Here is a 6,000-nt window from a genome sequence, read left to right as displayed (position 1 = left end):
CTGAATACGAATGGAGCGGTCCAACTAATCATCAATAAGTCCATTCGCAAGTAGGTGCAATCCCCCTGCCATCGTGAAAGAATCTTTTATCATGAAATGGTATTAAGCCCCACTTCATCCACTCAGTGCTGAGTTATAAACACTCGCTAAAGATTTACGCTAAAAGGAAAACCTATCATTACAAACGACGTTCAAAAACTCGACAATTTATACTTTTCTGCTTCTTCGTATGTGATTATATGCAAATTTCGAACAGTTGGGAACTTCAAAAACTTGTATATGATTCAGCTTTCTTGTTCGAGCAGACGGTGTGATCCTTACGCATCAAGTAGCAATAAAATTCTCCCTCGTGTTTGTATGGTAAACAAGTAAGGCAAACTTTCGACGTTATTTTGTGAGAAACGCCGGAAAGGGTAAGTTTTATATATTCAATATCTACTATTTGTTCTTTGTTATACTTGGGGGTATAACCCCCGTCCATCTCTGTTATTAATTTATCTGTTTAATTCAGTTTCGCATAGTATTACATATACCCCAAAGCATATAAATTTAGTTACCAAAAAGTTATAAATGCTGACCTTTATATGATGAGCAATCATGAAATATGTGAGGGAAATAGCAATGTCTTTTTTTCATTAATTTTGTTTCTTTTTCTTAACTAAAAGGTTTAGTGTGCGTGTATGTGCATGCGATTGAGTTTTAATCAGATATGATTATTCAGATAGGATAATTAACGTCTGGGAGCGATATTTAACATCACCATCCGAAAGACGTACCCGGGGCTCGAACCTGACCTCTATTTCATGTGTTAAAGTGTGTTTGGGAGTTACTCACGTGGCGAAGAATGTCCATGCTTATTCCTGTTCCAGGTTGGTTGGTCTTGTGGAAAGTTTCTTTCTTTTAGGACAACTGTATACACGTTTCGATAGTGTATTGAATTCGTTGGCGTTGATTTTTGTGTATTATTCGTTTAGAACATAAAATATCTATTTTGATATTTATGGAAATTTATGGGAAAGATGATAGAGATGCTGCTGCCGCTGATGATGACGATGGTGATGGTGGTGATGATGACGATGATGACGATGATAACGATGATGCTGATGGTGGTGGTGGTGGTGGTGGTGATGATGATTATGTTGGTGATGATGATGATGAGGAGGAGGAGGATGATGATGATGGTGATGATGATGATGGCGCTGATATAGATGATGATGATGATAATGATGGGACGGTGATGAAGAAGAAGATGATGATGATAATGATAATAGTGATGATGAAAGGGACAATGACAATGAAACGATACTGATAGTAGGACAAAGTTATTAATGTAACAATAATGATAACGTCATCAATAATATATTAGAAAACAGATGAAGATGAAAGAAATCTAAGAAAAAAATTGTATGGAAAATTAATAATTGCGGATTCACCCTTGAAATACCGTTATCATTGATGGTATCATCATCTAACTTGGCTTACACATTTGTAATCTACTTGAAACAACATGTAAAATGATTTACATAAACGGTAGAAAAGATCTTGTCTAGTGACATCGGATATCGACCAATAAATGGACTGCGTTGTGTAGCAAAATTATTCCGAATAAATAAGCGCCTAGCTACCTTTACAGCAACACCAACAAATATAATGATTTGGTTGTTTTGCATCACTTTATTGTGCGAAAAGCAATAAAGGAACAGTGTAAGAATGACAATACATATACATGTACATTTACAGAACAGAAGAGAGCCCAGGACATGGTCACATTACTGACACAAGCAGGGCAGATTAACATAATGTTACAGTAACATAGTTAAACTACCAAATAAGATGGAACATTCGGTGAAAGTATAATAAACTGTTAATCATCAAGTTGATTTGTAATTAAAATAATTATAGGCCTATAGATAAAATCTTTCAGAGTAGCCTAGAGTAGCCTAGTACCTTCTAGAAACCTAATTCAGGCCAAGTAAAATTACGCTTACGTGCTCAGCTGCTTGGATCTAATTTAGAAATTATTGTTCCACGGTTAAAGTACTTTATCACTTTTTCATGCAAGTAATTAATTCACAATCAACGATTTTAAAGCCGCTTCCCCCTGTCCGGTATGATTATGTACGTCAATCAATTAATTTGAGATCTTGACATGCGTCTATGGAGTTTTAATATTCCAATAAGGAAATCTAGCTTGATCGAAGAAACGGGAATTGCAGCAACTGATGTCCTGCTTTATTATGATTATGTATTAAGCTTGAGAGAATAACTTATATATACTTTGTCTCGTTAATGTTCCCAGTAGAACCCCTTCTCCTCAGTTTATCAACCCGTACGATTATGTTATGCTAACTAATAATAATGATAATGATAATAATAATAATAATAATTGATAATAATAATAATGATGATAATAATAATAATGATTAATAATACAAATTATAATAGCAATAATAATAATAATTAATTAATAATAACAATTATCAATAATAAGCACCTTTTCTTGGAAAGGTACAAAGCTATTATTTTAGTATATAATCAACGAAGGCACATTTGATTATTCTCTTTGACAATAATTTCGATCATAATTTGATCATAAATTATCTGAATTATAAATATTCAAGTTAATATATAAGTATATATATATATATATATAAGTATATATATATTGCATAATAAATTGTTATGGTAGAATAAAACTTGTATTTTAAATCGTGTCAATGATCGACTTTATGCCCCCCAAACCCTGCGCATAACAGCCCCCACCCCCCCCGAAAAAAAATGAAAGTAGATTATTTTATAGATTTTATTTCATGAACATTTTAAGGTTTAATTATACTGCCGAAAAAAGTACACTCTCTCTCGCTCGATATATATTCCAAAATGTTAGATATATACTGTAGATTCTACATTTCATTATAATACATATTTAGGGTTCCTTCACTCGTTTTCGTGATGTCTTCTCAGTTGGAAAACAAGATCTATTTCAATTAATGCTTCGAATATGGTATTCATTAGAGCTAAGTCACAACTCGAATATATCAGGTATACAAAAAGTAAACGCAAAATATATTTGCCAAATTTAGATAGTATCCAAATACATGAATTTATTTAAAAAAAACATAACGTCATCATTCTATTATCCGTGGTAAATTACCGCCATTCTCTAGGCTATCAATTACATGTACCAGCCGTTTATAAATAGAAAGTCTGAGCCTTAAAATAATATTGTAAGCCTGTATACTTTGTTATTATTAAAATTAAAACAATAGGCTATACTTACACCAGATGACAGGTTAATGCATTGCACAATATATGCGCCATTTCTCTATTGTCTTGCTTTTAATATCCTACCTCCTTCTAAAAGCAACATTAATGGACCTTTGATTATTAGAATATGGCTCCATTTAATCAGTTATCAATAGTCACAATCGAAGGTTATGTAATCACAAAATTAATATAATGAAAGAAAGAGTCGCTTAACGCCTGACAACAAGAAACGTTGATATGTTGATAAGCATAAAGCAAATTCAGTACATATAAGCAAATCTAACGGGTGTACTTTGTGTATTTAGCAGTTCTGCTCTTTATTTCTGCCTTCTTCTTCTTCCTCCTCCTCCTCCTCCTCCTTCTTCTTTTTCTGCTTTTTCGTCTCCTTTTTTTCTTCTCTTTGTTTCTTCCCCTTCTTCTTCTTCTTCGTCGTCTTCTTCTCTTCCTCCTTCTCCTTCTTTTTCCTTCTACTCTTTCATCTTCTTTTTCTTCTCCTCCTCCTTATTTTTTTTCTTTTTTTCTTCTTCTTATTATTACACTGTTATTATTCTCCTTCTTCTTATCATTCTTCTCTCTTTCCATCCTTTCCACTTTCTCCCGCTCCCCCTCTCTCTATCCCTATTTCTCTGTAATGGGGCTAAGAAGTTATGTCTCCACAGCGATTGAAATAATGCCCCGTGTGCAATTTCAAAAATAGTATGTAGACACCTTGGTTACGCCAACCAAATATTTTAGGGACAGTGCAGATACTTTGTTGTAAATGACCAATATTAATCTTTCATAAACAAATATTGTTTCATGCCATTAAGAAAAGGAAGACATATCAGTCAATTTGAAAAGCTTGATTTTTTGTTTCATTATTACGGTGTAAAATGTATTCAATTCGATTTATTTCGCAAAATAACGTTCGTAGTATTAGTCCGTCCCTCTGCATGCAATACTGGGACTACTCTGATTTTTCTTACGTTAATGTAATCACTGTTCATTAAATGCAGCGGGGATTATCTTGTTTCTAAACGGATTTGAGTTAATCTCATGGCGTCAGAACCACAAGTTCAAGTGTCCGTGCTTATAGAAAAAAGGAAAGAGAAATCGATAAGTTCAAGGACGTCACGGACCCTCTATTCATCGTTCCCTTGTAAATACGGCCAGTTATGTAATCCGTTCTTGACCTGGTTATTTTGTTTTCTTTCTTATTGGCCTTGAGATAATTGAGGTATCGCTAATGTAATTTGCTTTTCACGTTTGATGAAATTGATGAATCTTGTTTATCTGAAATTAACATCGTAATTAACGTCGGTTATACACGTAAGCAAATTAAAAGAATATACTAATTTGATTTTATAAGGAATACTGGCTTTCTGAGTGTAAATCAGCTCCCCGACCCGCTCCTATTTCATTTTATCATATTTTGTTGTTGGTGGCGGTGGCTTTTTTTTTTGGGGGGGGGGCTTGGAGATGGTTGCGAGTCTTTAGAATACAATATGTTCTGTTTTTTTAGGGTCGCGAATATTCAGACGAATCTTGTTATATGAATTAACACAAAGTCATGTTATTGGCATGTTTCCTCATCTCTGGTTACCGGTTTTAAAGGTAGGTCTAAACAAAAGAAATAAATACTGTATATTTAAAAGAATGAAATGAAAAAAAAAATCGGAGTTTGTGAGAAATACATAGACCCCTCGCTGGGACTCCTCGTAAAATGTCAGAGTATTGTATTCAGGACAATTTTGAAACCTTAAAAACATTGAATTATTCGTTTGATGGAAGATAGTAATTTCGCACCCATATTGGTAATTCATCATGTTGATTTTTAGCACTTACATGTACTATGAGTGAACTTTGTGAGTATAAATTAGCTTCCCTTCGCTTATATTTTATCTCATTTCGTTCTATTTTTTAGTGGCTGTGGGCTGGGGGCAGGGGTTGGAGTCGTTGTAAATATAATACTCTGTTCTGCATGGACAGTCCCGAATATCTCACAAACTTTAAAACGTTATTATAAAGGTCCAGTACACTCATCTTTGTCTGAAAAAAGCCGATGCGATGAAAGTAGAGAAAATCAGTATGTTTATTTTTTTTCAACATTCATATTTACAATTTGCGAGAAAGCAAAACAATCGAGTAAAAAAATCAATTTGTTCTCGACGAAGGTTCAAGTCCTTTTATGTTTTTGAAAAGGGGTTTGATTTAAAAAAAAAATCATTTTGATAAAAAAAAAATGGGGGGAGACTCAATCTACCCAAATCCTCCCGGTTCGCTAAACCTCTGGCTGCTTGCTGAACATGAAAAGGAAGTACAATTTCATGAGGAAATTTTGTCAACCTCAAAGTGTCCCACACTGCGATTCTTCTTGCTCGGAGCCAAGTATATTTCAATTCCCTATTGTGACGTGCGCAATCAATACAGTATACCAATAGATTCGTATCGAATGCATGAAAAGAAATTTAGAGAATACTTCTGACATCCCGACCCTTCAAACATGCACTGAACAGGCATGCATGCAACGAATTTGACAGAATGAATGCAACGAGCAAAAGAATTGCTATCGATTTTTTTGAAGAAAATACGTCTGTACAAGCACGTGTATTACGGCTATTACCACTTGTAGATAACAGTGTATGGCTAAATAATTCTTTTGGTAGTTATGTACACAAAACAATTTATGGAATATAAAAATTGGCGCTTAAACAATTGAAAGATGTACTAATATTACAATAAAAGTCCATTAAA

This window comes from Lytechinus pictus, chromosome 8 (assembly GCF_037042905.1).
Source record: "Lytechinus pictus isolate F3 Inbred chromosome 8, Lp3.0, whole genome shotgun sequence".
NCBI lineage: Eukaryota > Metazoa > Echinodermata > Echinoidea > Temnopleuroida > Toxopneustidae > Lytechinus > Lytechinus pictus.
Note: the sequence above shows the minus strand (reverse complement) of the source record.